At 34.6% G+C, this 21,622-nt stretch overlaps 2 long non-coding RNA genes across 2 annotated transcripts; both read right to left on the reverse strand.

The window, feature by feature from the left end:
* Positions 1 to 323: 323 nt before the first annotated feature.
* Positions 324 to 20,782, reverse strand: LOC139045134 (uncharacterized). The gene is made up of 4 exons (XR_011502919.1): positions 20,683 to 20,782; positions 12,961 to 13,035; positions 7,590 to 7,672; positions 324 to 1,450 (listed from the first exon to the last, which is right to left on the reverse strand). It is a non-coding gene; the product is annotated as an uncharacterized lncRNA (long non-coding RNA).
* Positions 7,694 to 12,940, reverse strand: LOC123284980 (uncharacterized). The gene is made up of 3 exons (XR_011502921.1): positions 12,624 to 12,940; positions 11,876 to 11,986; positions 7,694 to 10,517 (listed from the first exon to the last, which is right to left on the reverse strand). It is a non-coding gene; the product is annotated as an uncharacterized lncRNA (long non-coding RNA).
* Positions 20,783 to 21,622: the final 840 nt, after the last annotated feature.

Below are 21,622 nucleotides of genomic sequence, written 5' to 3' on the forward strand. Positions count from 1 at the left end.
ATTTCATCTTTTGTGATTTGTCTATTCATACTTGCCTTCTTTCCACTGAGTTTTTTATCTTCAAAAGTAGAATTTTAGATCTCTTAAAATATATTCCACATTTTAACATTTTATTTTATATATCACAATGACTTACTCAGCCTTGTCACTTATCTTTTAAATTGTTTTATAGTATATTTTTATTTTAATACATGCTAATATATCTTTCTTCTTTTTTTTTTTTTTGTGAAGAGGATTGATCCTGAGCTAACATCTGTTGCCAATCTTCCTCCTTTTGTTTGAGGAAGATTGTCCCTGAGCTAACACTTGTGCCAATGTTCCCCTATTTTTGTGTGTAGGATGCTGCCACAGCATGGCTTGATGAGCGGTGTGTATGTCTCTGCCTGGGATCTGAACCAGTGAACCCTGGGTTGCCCAAGTGAGAGTGTGAACTCAACCACTATGCCACTAGGCCAGCCCCTATCTTATTTCTTAGAGTTTCCATTTTGAGTGTTATTTGATATTACCTTCAATTATATACAAGTCAATTCAATTACAAAATTATGATTATATCCCTCATTTCTGCAGTTAATATTATATAGGTTTTGCATAAATGTTTAGACCTTTAACTAAAATTCATTTTTATTTTGTGAATATTTTAAGGTAGGGATTTTTCTCTAGATGAAAGTCAGCCAAACATCTCCACACAATTTAACATCTTCTCCATATTTTTCTCTCTGAAAAAAATTCCAGGGGCCAGCCCAGTGGTGCAGTGGTTAAGATCGCATGTTCTGCTTCTCAGTGGCCCAGGGTTTGCCGATTCGGATCCTGGGTGCGGACATGGCATCGTTTGTCACGCTATGCTATGGCAGGCGTCCCACATGTAAAATAGAGAAAGATGCCCACAGATGTTAGCTCAGGGCCAGGTTTCCTCAGCAAAAAGAGGAGGACTGGCAGTAGTTAGCTCAGGACTAAGCTTCCTCAAAGAAGAAAAGTTCCAGAACAGTTAAGAAATGGACCTATCTGAGAATAGAGAGAGAATGGTTATTGAATAAAGGGGAAAAAACCCCAGGCTATTTTGAGGATGAGAACACTGGAGATTAGAAGGAGACGTCAGTGTCACAGTAGCAGGGTGTTGCAGTCAGGTGCTGTTTGGTTGGTTCAATCAGATCCATCTCTTAAATAAGTTGGGGCACGTTAGCCTCACAGTATTCAATTAGAACCTAAAGAAAGTCAATCCTTTTTTCTTGTTCTTCAGAAATAGCTGCCTGAGATGGTGGACAGCTCTGATGTTGCAGGAGCAAGAGAACAAGCTTGAGTATCTGCGTCGGTGCCCACATGTGGCGGGCAATGCCGGTGGCAAATAACAGGACACAGGCCTCCTGCTCCTGCGCTCCGTGGGGGGAGGTGCTGTCTGCAGGCTACATGTGGGCCTCAAGCATTTGTTGAGGTGGGTGGCCAGGCTGTTTCCCTGCATGAGTCAGAAGGAACAGATCCAGCTGAATATGTTAAACAAATTCATTCCATAAAATTTACAAATACATATTTGGCTTAGATCTCTGAAAGAGAAATAAGAGTAGAATGGGATCAAAGAACAAGCAAACAAGGTCTAGTCCATAAATGAAACTGTAACTACTTCTATTTATCCATGTGAATACTGTTTAGTTTCCCAACAACATTTGGAATATCTTCTTTATAGACTAAATTGCTTGTAACTAAAGTAGAAATATATATATATATATATATATGTGCATATATATACATATATATATTTTAAAGATTGGCACCCGAGCTAAAATCTATTGCCAATCTTTTTTTCTTTTTTCTTCTTCTCCCCAAAGTCCCCCAGTAAATAGTTGTATATTCTAGTTGTAGGTCTTTCTGGTTGTGCTATGTGGGATGCCACCTCAGCATTGTTTGATGAGCAGTGCCATGTCCACACCCAGGATCTGAACTGGTGAAACCCTGGGCTGCTGAAGCGGAGCGCATGAACTTAACCACTCCGCCACAGGGCTTGCAACTGTCGTTTATTTTAGTTTCAAAATCGCAGACTATAAAAGATTTCTGATTTATTCATGTAACTTAGTTTTTGATAAATTGCTAAAGTTTAGTGTTATATTTTAATTTTTAGTATTGTTTCGTATTATGTGTAAGAGATTACCTAGAAAACTTAAATTTTATATACTGCATGATAAAAAAATCCCTTGTAGTTTAATATATTTTTAGAAATTTTTATTTCCTAGAATTACAACCCTAAAGACATTTTTCTGATAGATACATCATTTTACTGTCCTTAAGCTTAGCACTTGGGTTGGTTCAAATCTGAAATCCTAAGTCTAAGTTAATATAAGCTTATATTTTTGTCTTCTTAAGAACTGTGTTGAATCAAGTTGTCTTCATTTCAATTAACAGTAGTTATGAGCCTGATTTTCCACCATGTCTGATGTTTAACTTCATCCTCGTTGATGTAAATATCACTGTGTACTGGAAGTGGAAGAGAAGCCTGTGGCAGAATCAGATACAGGAGAAAACACACCATAATGCAGCTGGGTATTTACAAATATTGAGTGAGAAGGAAGATGATAGTAAGTGCATCTTTTCCAGTCTTCTTGATATACAAATTGACAAACTGAGGCACAAAAAGATAAAGTGAGTTGCCTGTAAATCATAGGTAATTTGCTCAGAGCTAAGATAAGGCCCTAGTCTCCTGAATTCCAATACTCCAAGAGTCTTTTCTGATGTTTACCTACATGTTTAGAGTCAATATATTCTAATTTTTGAATTCAAATAATGTTTTATAGATACTCTTGATTATAGACAATATTTTATTTTTAGGGTTAAGAGTATGAGTTCTAGAGATGGATAGTATAGAGCAAATCCTAACTATTATTTCCTAATTGTATGATTCTGGCATGTCACTGATCTCTGTAAGTTTCTCTTTCTCCCATTGGCAAAAACGGGGGTTGTAGTTATTTTATTTACAAGAAAATCCATCATGGGGCTCAAATGAGATAATCTCTAAAGGATTTCTATTAGTACCAGACATATGGTGATCACTGAGTCAACGTTAACAATGATTATTTTCATCCTGGTCTCAGACTGTTGGTCACTGAGACTTTGTTCTTCAGCACTTTGTGTCTTTAACTGTACTCAGTTTATCCCGTATAACGTTCTCTGATAGATAATCTGATTCACCCTGGAAATTAGCATATATCCAAACTCAGATGGATGCTTTTTACGTGAGTTCACAAGAAGGGTCCAGGTATCCTTCTACGAAAATTGTAATTTAACATAGGTTGTTTTATACATGTTAGGGAGAGACACGTTGAACTCACTTTCATCATTCAGTGAATATTTATTAACTTGCCTTTAGGTGAAAGAGGACATCACTTGCACATATTTAGATCTGAAATAAAATCATGAGATGAATGTGTACCACACCCAGGTTCTGAAGCATGATACATGTGGATAATAAATTGAACATCTTTGGAATTCCTTGACTTAGCATATATACGATGTCACATTTTATTTACTTTAGTAAATTTTTCCAAATCTGATTTTAATTAGTTGTGATTTTCTTATATGTTAAGCCGCTTTTAGAACTGTGGGAGCATCTAAATATACTTCTGAAGTTCATAATCTGACAGTTTGGTTCAAATAACATTTGTCCTCGCCAAGTACTGTGTTAGGTGCTGGAGAAAAAAGAAAGGAAAATGATTCCTCAAAATGCTTACATGCGATAGTTAATATATATATTGTACCAGAAAACAAATGCTTATATATTTAGGATGTTAAAAAGACACAGTATAGAGAAAGAGACGAAACTAATAATGTCAATAGTTTTGATTCCATGTTTCCTAATTAGTAAAGTTGACTTGACTTACCTGCAAATTCTTATTTTTCTGCATATGAGGCGTAAGATAGTTATCATGGAGAGGTGACATGGTTAACAATCTGAGATCTGCAGTCAGATATATCTGAGTGCAATGAATCCTTATTCACCACTTATTTAGTGAATAAATGAATAAACAAGGCAAATTATCTAGCTTCTAAAAAACTCAGTGCCTACATGATAAGAGTACACATTCGATTGCTACGTGGATTAAGTTAAAAGTGATAATGCATGCAAAGGTCTTGGCATGGTATCTGGCACATGGTAGGCACTCATTAAACGATAATTATAATTTTATGATTATGAAATGCTGATATAGATGTCTATCATCAATTAAAGATAAACTGTTTATTTTTGTATCTTAATTTTTATTCTTTTGTGTACTTCTTTAATCCCTAGAAAATAAGACTAGACCGTCTTATAGAAGTAAGAATCTTTTAAATGGCCTCCCGCAAAATATAATAAATTCTTGATACATACTTCATTTTCATGATTGACATAAATTCATGGAAATCATCATAAGCAGCTGGACAGCACACAATAAAAGAAAATGGTGACCTTTTGAACTTACATTCTTAATATTCCTAATTACAAATATTCTTTTGTTTCTAAGAATACAGTCAATGCAGTTATTGTTTTTTAAATGTGGTTGTTAATTTTATAAAATATTTTCCAAGTTCTCTTACAGTAAATAATAAAAAGGAGCTCTGTCTATTTGTGTAAGTTTGAAGTCAGATAAGGCTTCTTGCCAGTGACACAAAATAGAATGCCATTATGTTTAACATCATGCAGCCTATTATTTGGGGAAGAACATAAAGGGATCAGAAACCCTGATGAAAAATGCTAAATATCATCCAGTATAATAATGACTGTTCAAAATCCGATTTTAAAACTTGGATAATCTAAGCCTGACAATGGTGAACTTGCTAAAGAATTAACTAAATAATGTGCCATTTGAAGCAAGTAATGTTCTCTTTTTCCAAATCATTTCTTCTATAACGTCAAAAGAGCAATAAAAAGCCAATGCTATATGAGAAAAATGATTCTAATTATTATTTTTTAAAGTTATTTATTACTTGTTAATTTGATATGAGTTGAATTGTCTAACACTGAAAACTCATTTACACTCTTGTCCTTTGAAATATATGAGGACTTATGGAAGCATCTAAACTTCTAAATTACATTATGAGAACATATTTTTCTTCTTAGCCAACAGTGTGTTCTTTGATTTAAAAAGAATGGACTCTTAAGACTGCAGTAGATGGAGTGGGTTGGGACAAGGAAGGAGACAGAAAGAAAACATGAATTGAACAAAAAGGTAATATATCTTTTGAAAATTATTTTGAATATTTATCACACTTCTAGATTTTATTTTTATTACATTTCAAAGAAATACTTACTAGAGATATCTAGATATCCAAAACCTTCTTTTACATCAAAATTTCTTTAGGACTTTGTGAATATAGCCTGAAGACTTAGACTCTAGGTATAATAATTAGCAAAGAAACAAATATTAATTTGGACATTGTTCTTGATGTTTAAAGTATAACCCAACTATGAATATTATTAATTCCATAACTTATTGAGATAGCAATGTTTATTCTGTGATGATGTATCAAAAAATTTGGATTATGTACTCAAAATTTTCCACAAGGAATTTTTGAAATATAAATTTAAAAAATACAATGCAGTCCCTCAAAAAGATATTTTTCCAGAATTATTAGGAAATGATATAATCATAGAATTATACAATGATATGAAAATATCACTTAAAACTATGAATAGGTCTAAAATTAAGAATCAAATTCTTTAAGAAGCCAGAAACAGAGCAGAAGATTACATTTAAAGTAAGTATAAGAAAGGAAATGATAGAGGTCAGCCCCCTGGCTGAGTGGTTAAATTCACTCGCTCTGCTTCAGCGGCCCAGGGTTTTGCCAGTTAGGATCCTGGGCATGGACATAGCACCACTCATCAAGCCATGCTGAGGTGGCATCCCGCATAGTAGAACTAGAAGGACTTACAACTAGAATATACAACTATGTGCTGGGGGGTCTTTGGGGAAAAGAAAAAAAAAAACAGGAAGATTGGCAATAGATGTTAGCTCAAGGCCAATCTTTGAAAAAGGAAAGAAGGAAATGATAAAGATAAGAAATAGAAAAATGGCAAACAGTAAGGAAAAATAAAGCCAAAAGCCAAATTGTTGAAAACTTTAATGAAATTGATGAATCCCTACCTAGATTGATCAAGGGGAAAAAAGGAAGAAAAATTAAAACGTCCAATGTATAAAATAAAAAATTGGAATGCTTCCCAGCTCATTTTATGAGCCTAATCCTGATGAAAAACCTGACAAAGATATTTTAAGAAAAGGAAATCACCGAATAATATCCTTCATGAACAAAGATGCAAGTATCCTCAATAAAACATTGGCAATTTGAATCCAGAAATATTTTAAAATATAACACTTTACAATCAAAAGGATTTATCCCAGGGATTCAAAGTTAGTTAATTTGAATATCAATCTATGAAATTAAACACATTAGCAGAAAATTGAGAAAAAAATGCGATGATCTAAAAAACATGCAAGGAGAAGCATTTGACATATCCCAAAGCCATTCATGATTAAAAGCTCTCAGCAAACTAGGAATAGAAGGGCATTTCTGTAATCTAACAGAGACGCTCAGTGGAAAACTCATAGCTAGGAAAGCAGTTTCCAACCCCCCACCTAGAGAGCTGAGCAGTCACCACTTCATCCTAACAAGTAAAAGCTGAACATAGTGAAAAATCAACTCTTCTTGGATGCTTAGAGAGCAGAGGACACAGGGCAGATCGCTGCCCCCAAGATTGGAGGGGGAGTCACGGCTTATGGGACCCAGAGACTCATGAGCAGAAACCACCACAGGCACCAGTGCCAGGAAAGGAAAACCTGAACTGTAATTGATGAATGGCTGGAGGCTGAGTATAGACAAGTCCGAGAGTGAAAAAGTCCAGGGGACCCAGTCATAGGGGGATCCCTACAATTTTGTGAGATTTACTTCAGGAGCTTGAGCAGATTCCCACAGTAAACAGCTGAGGAAAATCCCTTCATGCTTCCAGCAAGAGGAAGGGAAAAGGAACCATTTTGCAATTCACTAGAGCACTCTGTTTTTCTTAACAAGGCCTGCCATCAAGGGAAACTAGTTAACCGGAGCCTAGCCCGCTGGCGTATCAAAGACCAACTGACCTGGAGGAAAGGAAATACCGAACTTTAGCACTCTCTAGCCATCCTGTCCCGCCTAAGGGAGGAGAAAAAACTGAAAACTCCTGTGAAGTTCACTATCCAGAGGCACAGACTCAGTAAAAGACTGAGACCTAATCTTAGGACTATAGAATGCTTCCCCTCCCCCACACCTCACCACTGCATCACTAAGGCCTAGTTACAGCCATTCCTTTTACCTGGTACATCACGTCCAGCTATCAAGAAAGAATACAAGGCACACCAAAAGGCAAAAAACACCGTTCAAAGAGACACAGCAAGCATCAGAACCAGACACGGCAGGGGTGTTAGAACTATCAGGCTGGGAATTTAAAACAATTAGGATTAAAAAGCTAAGGGCTCTAACGACAAAGTAGACAGCATCCAAGAACAGATGGACAATGTAAGCAGAGAGATGGAAATCCTAGGAAAAACCCAAAAATAAATCCTAGAGATAAAATATACTGTAATAGAAATGAAAAATACCTTTGATGGGTTTATTAGCAGACCGGACACAGCTGAGGAAAGAATCTCTGAGCTGGAGGATATCTCAATAGAAACTTCCCAAACTGAAAAGTAAAGAAAACAAAAACTGATAAAAACAAAACAGAATATCTAAGGATTGCAGAACAACTGCAAAAGGTCTAGCATATGCCTAACGGGAATACCAGAGGAGAAGAAAGAGAGGAAGGAAGAGAAGAAATATTCGAAAGAATGATGACTTAGCATTTCCCCAAATGCATGTCAGACACCAAACCACAGATCCAGAAAGCTCAGAAAACACAACCAGGAAAAATACCCCCCCCCCCCAAAAAAAACTATACCTAGGCATATTTCTAGAACTACAGAAAATCAGATATAAATAAAAATCCTGAAAGAAGCCAGAGGATAAAAACATCTCCCTCTGATATACTTGTTTTTATTTGTACAATACAAATGCAGTGATGGATAAAATATATATCCATCAGACAGTCACCACAGTTACATTATCTACTTAGATAGCACCACATGGAATTAGATTTGCTTTCAATCTGGAGACCGAATCTGTAATTTAAATGCCTCCAAATGTTGTAGCAGTGACATAAAAAATTTCTGCATACAAAACCTGTTAATTGTCACAAGACAGGCAATTAAAATATAGCTAAATTTCCTGAAATAGAACATAACATTATGCTAGTTATGTTGGTCCATGATGGTTAGTTCAACCATTCTAAAGGCAAGAGTAGGTTGAGCCTTTATTTGTCAAAAGTTACCAGCTAACTTTTAAGAAAAGCCATTTAACTTCCAGAAATATACAATTCAGTTAAAGGGAAAAATAAAGCTGTTAATTTAGCCAAATATGAAATTCTTCAATATATTCACTACATTGATATTTTTCAATATAACTCAAAATTATAAATTCAATTCTAAAAACAATAAAAAGCTCAAGATTACAAAAACAAAAGGTACGAAATATGTCACTGTGCTATTCAAAAGTAATTCAGAAAATATTTTAGCTTCTGAATCTGAAGAAGGCTCAGACACAAACTTTGATTGGAATCTGCCTAAGAAAGTGGTATACAAGTGTGACAGCCATGAAAATGCTCTGCTCAGGTCTCACATCTCCATTGCAAGGAGCATAATTGACCTCATGTGCTGCACTTGGAGACCCATCACTGTATTTGCACAGAGGCCACAGTTGGCAGGGGCCACTCTCAACCAGTGACCGAATCAGGCAGAGACTCTAAGCCTGGCCAGTTCCTGGGAAATTCTGTCCTCTCCCCACAGGCCACTTTGACTTGAAGACTCCCCACTGGTTTTGCTGAAACTTTTCTTAGAACTGAACTGCAGTTCCTCCCAAACTTTCTGTCCTTGTTTTTCTCCTTCACCAAGTTTGGACCTGCTCCATGGTCTGAAGCATCTCCCATCCTTTTCTGGCCCCTGCCCCATCTTCCCTTACAGGTCTTTTCCCAGTAAATCTCTCACACAGTTAATCCTGACATGGGGTGTCCTTCTCACCGAATCCAAACCCAAGCAACTTAAAACTCTGTTGGCAAATGTTTCCTGTTGTTTCTAAGTTAATAAAAAAAAGAAAAATGCAATTAATATAACTTTATTTCCAGAAAAATCTGTTACTACATTTATCACGCATCTGATGATTTATAGCCTCTTAGAATTGAGAAATTATAGTAGTGGGAGTTATAATTTTCAACAAATGTAACTTTGTCTTTTGAAATTTTTGTGGAGCTGGCACAAGCCCTTTAACCCATTTTTGTGTAAAGTCAGATGTTCTGCCCAAGATTTCTGCAAATTCCCTCATGTTTCTATTTGCATGGTCATTTCTAACTCTCAATTATTGCTTTCTCTGCTTTCTTAATTTCATTTCTGTCTCCCCCTGCATAGTATAATTTTATCTTTCCTTCCACCTACATGAAATATAGAACTCAACTACTTTTCTTTGATGTCTAATGAAAAAAGGTACCTATGCAGCACTTTTATATGCATAATAGAGTTTACAAAAGGTTTGGGAAATAAGAGAGGGATTATTTTAAAATTAACTTTTATTTGAATATTAAATAAATCTATTCTTTAAAGTTTTTTGACTAAACTGATACCAGGAATTTTTTTGCTAACTTACTTTCTCCTCAGGTTCCATCCTTCTGCTATGACACCCACATCTGTTTGTCTGTGTGTCTCTTTCTCTTTATTTTCCCTCTCTCTCTGCTCTCTTTCCTCCTCCCTTCAAATTTATATTTATTTCTTAGGCAGAGGACTTTAGTCATTTTTTATTGACTCTTGCCAATTCATGCTTCTAGATTAGTTAGCAATTTATAGAGAAATATTATGTAATAACTTCAAGAACTTGATCAGTTACAATGACAAAATATAGTTTTTTCAATCATAGGTCTCTGGGTTGGTTATAGTTTAGTTGATCCCAGCTGGGCTTGCCTGGATTTACCTTTACTACAGATTGGAATTCTTATCATTTGGGGAACAGCAGCTGCAAAGAGAGGGTTCTGTTCTTTGTGGATGGTGGAAATTCAAAAGGCTGAGGTGAATAATGTATGTATATATAAAACTTTGCCTTCGGTGACATTTGCTAACATTCCAATTGGCCAAAGCAATTTATAAGGCTAAGCCAAGCCAAATTCAATAAAGTAAATACACAGTCTCCATTACTCTAATGTGTGGTACCGCAGTCACACAGCAAAGTGTACTTATGTATAACTCTTTAACAGGGAGGAGTGATGAGTAGAGAACAATATCCAATCTATCGTAATATCCAACTCCCAAGAGGTATTTTCGTAAGGTTACTATCTAAGAGCATCTCTTCCTCGTAAATCACTAAAATAATAATTTTAGCACTTTTTAACACAATGTGGCTATTTGAACTACAAATTCGAGACCTGATTTTGACCTGTGGGACCTGGAGATCTGCAAGGAAATAATGACAAAGAATGAATAATAATTTTAAAAACCCCCCCTATTAAGTATTAGTATATAAATCAAAATTCCAAAATATGTGAGAAACTAATGCTAAAATGGGTAGTTTACTAAAAAGTCAATATTTTTAAAGTTCTCTCTAAATAAAATAAAAGTAATAAAACAATCTGAAACTGATTTATAGGAAATAAATTTGTGATGCTAAGAAAAGATTAATAACAGCTATATACAGAGAATGAAAACTACAAAAACAGGTAGAATTGACACAAGAAGCAGTTTGGAAACCTGAAAATGAAATATAGAATCATTGGAAGTACCAACAACACTAACAGGTAAATTCAGAGAGAGTACTGAGGAACTCCTCCAGGACACAGCCTAAGGGTCAAAGATGTAAAGTATGTGCAACAGTCAAAGAAATGGAGGGGAAGTTTAGATGTGTCAACATAGGTCTAAGAGGGGTTCCAGAAGAAAATAGTAGAAGAAAGGGCAGAAAATGAATTTTTGAAAAGAATATAGGTGAGATGTCTTTTTACAGAATTAGAGACATGTAACCTCACACTGAAAGTGATGTGTGAAAGTGCAAAGCAAGATATAAATGGTAAAAAAATAAATCAACGGCTAAATGCTTTGTGAACCAAAATATCGGAGATAATGAGAGAAAAAACACTGATCAACAACAAAAGACCATATTGTCTACAAAAGAACCATCAACCTGGAATCTGACATTCAATTAATCTATCATCCAAAAATCTAGGTCAAATAAAGACATTTTCAGATATGCAAAGTGAGAAGAGTTTTATGACCCATGGCTCACATTGCAAGAACTGTTGTAGAAATATGCTGTATAACAACAAATCATTTTATACCATTTAACAATTTACAAGTGATTTAACATTTACTATTTTATTCAAATTCTCAACGATAAGAATTGGCATTATTTATATCATCTTCAATAATAAAATTGAACTTATAGGAATGATAAGTAATGTGCTGAAATTCATACAATGTGAATTTTATGAATATAACGCAGGGTTTGTGAACTCAATTCTCATGCAATTTCTAACACATTAAAAACAATATCCAGTCCCAGAAGATTTGACCTACCAGATGAAAGGACTGATTATGAAGTTGTAATTGGTCACTAAGAAGGAGTTCCGCAAATATAAGTTACTACACATCACTTACTGTCAGAGAGGAATCAGCAGCTAATATTTTCCTGACCTGTTTGTCTGGTGAACCCTAAAAGCAATTCTGATTCAATGAGGATTGCTTTCTGAGGATTTGGAATGGCTGTGTGTGTGTGTAACTCTTTATTATGGTATTTACTTATTGTTATTTATTTGGTTTACCTCATTGAGTTCATTATCGACTGGCCAACTCCAATGGTCATTGGAGAATCTCTCGTTTGCCTTGCTGGTACAGTTGAGTCATTTCTTCAACTCACATCTTATCCTTGGTAACTGATAAAGAAGGATTTACATATCATTTAAAACAAAAATAGAAACTAGAGAAGTCTTTCTTGGGACCATAATACTATAAACTTCTAAATCTTTTAAGAAGGTGAAATGGAGATTAATTTTCCCAGTTCTGCATAAACTCATATACATTTCTCTTCTAGGTATTTATTTCTGGACAACAGGAAAGTCACATAATTGGCCACATACTTTAAAATAATCAAGTACTTAGACCTCATCCCATGGATATGGAATGTGGCTAGTTGATGCCAGTCATTGTTATTATAAAGGATTAGTCTATTCCCCAAAAGCACAAGAGAATTAACCACTGGTTGTTTTAGGGTGTGGTATGAACTAGTCAGTAATATTTTTGGCTTTGGTTACACTTCTGAGAGAAGTGTACTAAAAACCTGAACTGTTCTCATAGCAGGTACGTGTTACTCAGAGTACATGTAGTAACTGAGAATTCTGTCATCATGGAGAGGAAAACTAATTATTTCCAGCGCCCTCACCCAAATTTAACTGTGTGCTAAAATATACCTGCTAGATTTTAATAGGGCTTCTGTTTACAAAGCTCTCTGTGGTTATGTGGTCATGTCTATAAAAGAATATAAAATTTATTGAAGTTGGTTAAGTTACTAACCTGCAAAATGAAAGAGATTCAATGACGTCAGCATTGACATATTTCGGAGGCAGTTTCCCACTAATGAAAATGAAATATGCGATTTCTAAATGTCAATACACATTTGAGAAACAGAATGAGTATAATTGGTATCCTCCCACTGCAGGCTATCCTGGATCCTACAGGTCAAAACTGTGGAAGCAGGTGTGCCTTAGAGTTAGAGGACAAATACTGACAGAATCCGGGAGTGAGTGTAGAGAGTTAAGCCAGAGAAGTCTCTTTAAATTTCTAGTATGAAGCTAAGGAATCAGATAGCCGGGGAGATACTGCCAAGTAAAGAACATTGAAATTAACTCACAATAATATTGTATAAAGCAGTCTTGATCCTGGCAGAGCTCTTATGTGTTCTTGATTGTGTGACCCATGGGAAGGGCTTGAGATGAAATAATCAAAACAAGAAAAGCAATAGTTAACAGTTAATGAGCTTTACTCTGTACCAGGCACATATCTCATTTAGTTCTCTTCCTGATGATTAGAAAGCTATGATCAAACCCTTTTATACATCTGCTGTCTTTACTTCACTATGCATTAACTCCTCCTTCTGACTTTATCTCCTATTGTATGTCCGTTCTCTTCTATTGTCATGAAGATTAATTCTCTTTTGATTAGTGTTAGCATGGTGTATTTTCCTCCATCAATTTACTTTTAATGTATATGTATCTTTATAAAAGTTAGAGTGGATTTCTTGTATACAACATATAGATGGGTCTTGCTTTTTGATCTACTCTGACAATCTCTGCTTTTTAATTGGTGCATTTAGACTATTGACTTTCAAAGTCATTATTGACTTAGTCTGATTCATATCTACCATATTTGTTACTGTTTTCTATTTGTTGCCTTTGTTTTCTTTTTGTTGTTCTTTGTTCCTGTTTTTGTCTTCCATTCTTTTTCTTCCTTTTTGTGGTTTTAATCGAGCATTCTATATGATTCCATTTTCTCTCCTTTTTTTGCATATCAGTTATATTTCTTCTTTCAACTTTTTTTAGTGGTTGCCTGAGAGTTTGCAGTATGCATTTACAGCTAGTCCAGTCTACTTTGAATAACAGTATACCACTTCACAGGTAATGTGAGTAGCTAATAATAAAAAAAATCCCAATTCTTCTCTCCTGTCAGTTGTTTCATTGTTGTCATTCATTTCACTTATATATAAGCATACATACACTTATATATAAGCATTTCACTTATATAAAATTATATATCTATATAAGCATACATAAGCATATATATGTATATATGACATATATTAGCATATGTAATTGAATACATTGTTGGTATTATTATTTTAAACAATTGTCTTTTAGCTGAATTAAGAATAAGAAAAATAAGTTTTTATTTTACTTTCACTGATTTCTTCTTTGATAGTCTTCCTTGCTTTATGCAGATCTGAGTTTCTGACCTATGTTATTTTCCTTCTCTCTAAAGCACTCTTTTAACATTTCTTTCAAGGGTTGTCTACTTGCAACAAATTCTCTCAACTTTTGTTTGTCTGAGAAATTCTTTATTTCTCTTCCAATTTTAAAGGATAATTTCACAGGGCACAGAATTCTAGGTTGGTGTGTTTTTTTTCCTCAAAACTTGAATTATAACCCCTCATTCTCTTCTTACAAGCATGTTTTCTGAGAAATCAGATGTAATGCTTATCTCTGTTCCTCTGTTAGTAAGGTGTTTTTACTCTTTAGCTTCTTTCAGGATTTTTTCTTTATCTTTGATTTTTTGTTGTTTGAAAATAATATGCCTAGGTATAGACTTTTTAGCATTTATCCTGTTTGGTGTTCCCTGAGCTTTCTGTATCTGTGGTTTGGTGTCTGACATTAATTTGGGGGAAATTCTCAATCATTGTTGTTTAAAATACTTCCCTTTCTGTCTCTGTTTTTTCTCCTTTGGTATTCTCATCATGCATATGTTACATCTTTTGCAATTGTACCACAGTCCTTTCCTTAGATATTCTGTCCTTTTTCTTTTTTCAGTCTTTGTTCTCCTTGGCTTTGGTTTTCAACGATTCTATTGATATATCCTCTAGCTCAAAGATTCTTTCCTCAGTCATGTCAGCCTGTTAATAAACTCATCAAAGGCAATTTTTCATTTCTCTTACAGTGTTTTTTATCTCTAGGACTTATTTTGTTTTTTTCTTAGGATTCCCATCTCTCTACTTACATTACCCATCTGTTCTTGCATGCTGTCTGCTTTATCCATTACAGCCCTTAACATATGAAAGTTATTTTAAATTCCTGGTCTGATAAATCCAACATCCCTGCCATGTGTGGTTCTGATGCTTGCACTGTCTCTTCAAATTGTGTTTTTTGCCTTTTGATACGCCATGTAACTTTTCCTGATAGCTGGATGTGATGTACTGAGTAAAAGGAGTAGCTGTAAATAGAACTCAGTATTAGTGATGGTGAGGTGGAGGGGGAGGGGAAGCATTCTATAGTCCGATGATAAGGTCTCAGTCTTCTAGTGAGCCCATACCTTTGGACTGTTGACTTCACAGGAATTTCTCAGGTTTTTCTCTCCCTTAGGTGGGACAGGATGGCTAGAGTGTACTAGAGTTGGGTGTTCCCCTTCCTCCAGGTCAGTTAGGCTTTGATAATACCCCAGCAGATTAGGCTCTGGTTAACCAGTTTCCCCTGAGAGCAGGCCTTGCGAAGAAGATGCTGTATTTAAAAATTTTTCATTTTTGCTTCTCCTTGCTGGATGTATGAAAGGACGTTTTTCTCAGATATTTATTGTGGGGACTTGGTTGAGCTCTTGAAGGTGAATCTCGCAATACAGTGGGAGCCCCCTGTGACTGGATCCCCTAGAGTTTTTAATGCTGAATTGTTCACACTGAGTCTCCAGCAATTCATCAATTACAGTTCAGGTTTTCCTACCCCAGCACTAGTTCCTGGGGTGGTTTCTGCTTGTGAGTTTCTACTCTGGTAAGCCATAACTCCCTGTTTTCGCCTGTCTGTCTCTCCAGTCTTGTGGGCAGTGGTTTGCCTATGTTCTCTTCTCAATTAATGATCCAAGAAGCATTGTTGATTTTTCTGTCTGTTCAATTTTCTACTTGTTGCCAGGAAGGAGTGATGACTTCCAAGCTCCTTACATGTGGAACTGGGAACCTGCTCAAGATAGACTGTTCTCCCAGTTTATGATTTGCCATCTTGCTGTCCATCTCTACAGAATAAAATGGTATTTTTCTTTATTCTTCCGAACAATACACTTTCCTCTAAGTTTAAACAAAATGTCAAATACATAAAACTTTATTAATTTCTTCTATCTAGTCTTAAATTTGAGGGCATGGTGTCATTTTAAATGTTTGTGATTAAGTGATTTAGTCAGTATAAACCCTTAACTTTCAGGAACTTTTATTTTAAATAATATTCTCTTCATCTATATGCATAATTTCTTTCTTCTGCTATCAGTCTCTGAATGTACTCCATGTGTTTTGTTGATTTCAGTAAATATCAGTAGACTTAATATTTTTGCTTGAAATACTGTTACTTCACAACTTAAGAGTATTTAAGCCTGAACTTCTCAGCATAATGCATATCACTCATTCACAACCTATCTCTGCAAGCTCATCTCTGTTTCCTCCTTGCCTTACACTCTCTGTTTTAATCAAATAGCTACATGATAAGAATTAGCCATTTCGTGATGTTTGGTCTTTGTTCACGTCTTAAGTCATCCTGCTTTCTTCAATTTAGGAATGACTGTTTCCTTCAGACACTCTCAGAAGTCGTGTTGATTGTCTCTCTTATGAACATCCTAATCATAGCATTTGCACATGCACACACTCATACACACTGACAATATTTTAGCAAAATTTTCTATTTATGAGCCAGTTTTCTTCCTAGTCCCTTTAACTCTGAAATGAGACTCAGATTCTTATGCAACCCTCTATCTCCAGTGCATGTTCCTTGTTCAGGACACTCTGCACACTGAACTAAATTAGAACTCATGCCTCTGTCTCTGTTTTACATCACACTATCTTTTATGATACAAAAGGCAATATATATTGATGGAATTTTATTTTTAATTTTTGAATAGTCTAATCTGTCAATTGTGTGATTTTCATTAGGAAGTATTAGAAAGCTCAATGAAAACATTTTTAAACAATGAAAGGTCTGTGCCAGCTCATGAAACCTTAAGGTTTTAGAAGTGGGAGGATTTCAGGAATGATTTAGAGTTCCAATTCCATTTCTCAGTGATTCTCTCATTTCTGTCTTCCTGTGTCACCTTTGGCTGTAGGATATTTTCCATCATGGTGGAAAAATGGTAATAGCAATTCCAGGTGTCATCCATCCACACTACACTGCCCAAGAAAAGAGAGAGAAAACATGTTCCCTCCACCTTGGGGAGAATGGGTTTAGGCCAGTAGGATCCACAGTAGAAGTTAGTGGCAGAGACATGATGAAAATCGTGAATCTTGATTCCAGCACTGTCTAAAATATGACTTTCTTTATAAAATTACATTTTTTCCCTAAGATTTTATTCTAAATTGTGCTATTTCTAGAACCACTCATGAGTCAGAAAAAAGCCTAAGCTTTACTGTTAAAAATATTTTTATACAAGTTGTTGTATATTAATTTTATACCTGAAATATTCTAGAAATATTCCAGATTCCTAATGCAAGTAAATCTCAAAGAGATTCCCTCACACCTTCCAAAATAAAATAGAACGTTGGTCAAGCAAGCAAACAAACCTACTACTATATTCTTGGGTATATAAAATATTATAAAATAAGATACTTTGAAATATATGAAAAAAGGTATTGTATGTTACAATGAAATAGGTTTTCTCTCAGTTACAATGCTTCTTAATAAAAACATGACTAAAAGTAATAGGTACAATTGCCAGTTGATTGCAACATTCTACAAAAGACTAGATAAAATCTTAGTAATAAGAATAAACTCTGAAAAAATAAGCTAATATAAATATGATCCAGAAAAAGTAATCATTTTATTGGAATCTCTGCTCACAGTAGTTTACGCATTTCAAAGAAAAATTTAATTTTCATATAATCCTTCCTTTTTTAAAAAGATATTTTAGAACATATTTTATAACCACCCTATCATCATGTTGGGTGTGCACTGCAGTATAGTAAATCATTTGAAGGTGAAGTAATTGTGGTCTTCAGGCCAAAGAGAGACTAGATTTCTTTTGAACTTTATAAGGAGTCCTTTTCAGGATTCTAACATTACAAGCCATGCACTGCTCATTGGTGCATTTATACAATTATTTATAGTTTATAAAATGTACATGGCCTCTTCTAACTCTTCTTAAACTGTCCCTGTGGCTCACACGGTCCATACAGTAAGATCCATGCTAATTAGTAGCTTAACCTACTTCAGCAACTACATCTCACCTCATGCCCTCTCTGTGTACCTGCTTACTTGTTGCAGGAGGTTTTTTTCCCACTATTTTCTGCAACATCACTTTTGTAAAACACCCCTCTGTATTTTTACCACTTGTTCTTCTGGTATTCACTGCCCTCTCCTCTTTTCTCTGATTAGAAACAACTTTCCTTTAAGAATTAGTCCAAATATAACTTCCAATGTAAAACATCCCTAAACCTCATCCTATTAGTTAAAATTTCCTCTATAATATCATCGAACTAGAGGGCTGTATATGCCTATCAACTTGAGATGGCATGAACAATAGAACATCTTCAATGGTAACTGAATTAATAAATCCATTGAATTTATGAATTTATTAAGAAAATTATAAACAAACAATTAAATGTCAGCCTTTTGCTCCTATATGATTTTTGCTAAGTTAAAAAAATCTTCCGTGAAGATGGATAATAGTTGGATAATATTTATGATTAAGAAGGCAGTATTAATTGCTTATTGTTCTAGTATCAGAGTCTCTTTTATCATAAGTGCCTATTTTTCTATAACCTTAATACTGATTTTTTAAAAGATCTTCTGAACCTTGGTCCCTGGTAAAAAGTGAAAGACATGTAGAATTCAAATATCTCTTATTAATAGAAATTTATGACATATTCTGTGAACTACCTACCTAATATACGTTTCCCCAGATTTTGTTTTATGTGAAAAAGTGTCCAGGTAAAGGTAACGAATGCCTCATCCTCTCTTGCTGTTGAGGGCGGCCATATTTCTGGCCCCAAAGGCAAGACAATGAAGGTTTCTGGGTAAATTTTTGCTTTCCTGTTATAGATGCCATGCACTTTTTGCTTCTTTTTCTTATTGGAATGTGGTCATGAGTTAGACATGAAGGAGTCACATTGAAATCTTAATGATCAAAGCTGCATGCAAGGGATGGATGGGCAGAAGATTCCGACCCTGAGGACAACTTTGAGTAGCTACACCAGTCCTGACCTGTCCAGTGTCAGATTCTTTTTCCCTTTGAAAAATTTTAAACAGCTTTATTGAGGCATAATTCATATATCATACAATTTAAATTCACCCATTTAAAGTATATAATTTAATGGTTTTTAGTATATTCACAGATATGTGCAACTATTACCACCATTATCAGTCAATTTCAGAACACTTTCATGACCTCAAAAGAAACCCTGTACCCTTTAGCTATTACTCTCCATATCCCCCAGCCTAAAGCAACTGCTACAGATTTGCTAATCCGAACTGTCATATGAGTGGAATCATATGGTATGTGGTTTTTTGTGACTGACTTCTTTCACTTAGTAAAATGTTTTCAAGGTTGATCCATGTTGTTTCATGTATCAGGACTTCATTCCTTTTCTATGGCTGATTAATATCCCATTGTGTGGGTATACTACATTTTGTTTATGCATTGTCAGTTGATAAGCATTTGGATTATCTCTATTTTTTGGCTTTTATGAATAATGCTGCTATAACCATTGGTGTACAAGTTTTTTGTTTGGATAGATGTTTTCATTTCTCTTGGGTGTATACCTAGGAGTGTAGTTGTTGAGTCATATGGTAATTCTCTGTTTAATTTATTCAGGAACTGTCAGGTTATGTCCTGGAACTAGCTAAACTCCCAAGAAGAAAGTTTCATGAATTTATAATATTTTGAGATAATGGCTTGCTCTATGTTCCCTTTAATTTATGCTTAAGAAATTCTACCAAATCTCTGCTCACCGTAATGTATACAATAAGATGTTACAGTTTTGCAGCATTAATTACCATGAATGATATGAATAATTCCCGTCATGCTACTTTGTTATATCATATTCAAAAAAGATCCATTATGTAACAACTTAAAAATTTAGAAAGAAAAAAGTCAAACATTATAAGTTACAACTCTAAAAGATTTACCCCTGTTTTCCTTAAGCAGCAAATTTTTCTGTATGAATATACGTTAATTAAAAACTTGATTATTAAACACTTTTTCAGAAAAATGTTAGCTAAAGAAGAAAAATTGCATACACTTTTATTTACATCTTATTGGCTGGTAAAATGAGCTACTGAAAGTGGGGTAGGAAGTAAGAAAAGAAAAGCACAGTTTTCTCTGAGTAATCTTTGTTCAGTTGAGTCACATTTGGCTTAGGTCCCCTGGAGGAACTGTTTTAGAAATGTATTCTATGTCTATAATTTTGCAGCTAGTCCTAAAGGTATAGAATATGTTCCATATTACATATTATCATAGTGTGCCAAACTAATGAATTAAAAATAGTTAATGTTGGAACTAAAAACAAAGAAAAAGATCTTAGCCAAGTTGGAAGAAGTGGATTCAGACATGCCCAAGCCGTAAGGAACAGAAACATCTATCATGTACTTCTGTCACTTTGTGTGTGGGATGCGTGGTAGGATGGATATAGGTCATAATTTATAACAGATGCTAACGTAGAACATATTTATTTAATTTTTATAAAAATCTTACATTTAAAGGAAATAATATTTTGTTGGTAATAATATGTTAACAATTTAAATATATTTTCTAATGTTTTTGTAATGGAGAATATTTTAAAAAGTGATTAATTCATAAAGAAAAGAAATTTTAACAAATACATATACAGTCGATCAGCAGCCAGGGTTCTGCTTTGGGGAGCCCCACCCTCACTCACAGCCCAGACTGAGATGCACTAACGTACCTGGCCTTCAGGAGCTCCTGATCCTGCATCTTCCCCCATGGACTAGTGGATAACGCTGTTTACTGTCTGACAGGCAAATATATTCCCTATGAAACTTCAGAAATTGGTAATGGAAGAAAGTGAAATAAATATTGGCAAATGTGAGAGAGAATGAGTTTGATAGAATCTGATCACTAAGCCAGAAAATACTAAGCCAGAAATATGTGTCATCTTTTATAGTTTTTTCTAACTACCCATATCCAAATGACACTGATTTTATTTAGTTGCATCTTGAGTTTACCACCCAAACCAAGGCATTCATTATCACCTATGTTACTAAATATCTTTTTAATAATTTTATGAATAACATATATTTTAGAAGGAAGAGAGATTATACAAAGTAAAATAAGGGTCTTTTTTTTTGCAATATTTCCCTAAGTCCCCAGCTTACCTCCAGAGACAAACATTCATATAATTTTCTTTTGTATCCTTCAAAAATATTCCATAAATTAATTTCTACACATGAAAGCACACTGACACACATTTATATAGCTAAAAAAAGTTGTAACATATTCTCTACAACGTTCTGCAATTTACGTATTCCACTTAACAATATATCTTAGAGATAATTCCATGATAATTCTTATTAAAACCAATATTTGGTTTAACAGTAGCACAGCATTCTCTTGTATGAATGTATGATAACGTATTTGACACATTATACAATATATATTTCTTTTTATACTTTACATATATATTATACAATGAATGTCCTTTATTAATGGATATTTGATATATTTCGCTTATTATAAGTAAACATGTATATTCATATTAAAACAATTTTGGACACTTGAAGAGTAAAACAAATTGTTGGAAGTGGTTATATATATTTTATTTTTGATTGACATTGGCCAAATTTCCTCCAAAGACTGTCAATTGACTCTCCCACCAATAGCATATG

This window comes from Equus asinus, chromosome 4, assembly GCF_041296235.1.
Source record: "Equus asinus isolate D_3611 breed Donkey chromosome 4, EquAss-T2T_v2, whole genome shotgun sequence".
Classification (NCBI taxonomy): Eukaryota; Metazoa; Chordata; class Mammalia; order Perissodactyla; family Equidae; genus Equus; species Equus asinus.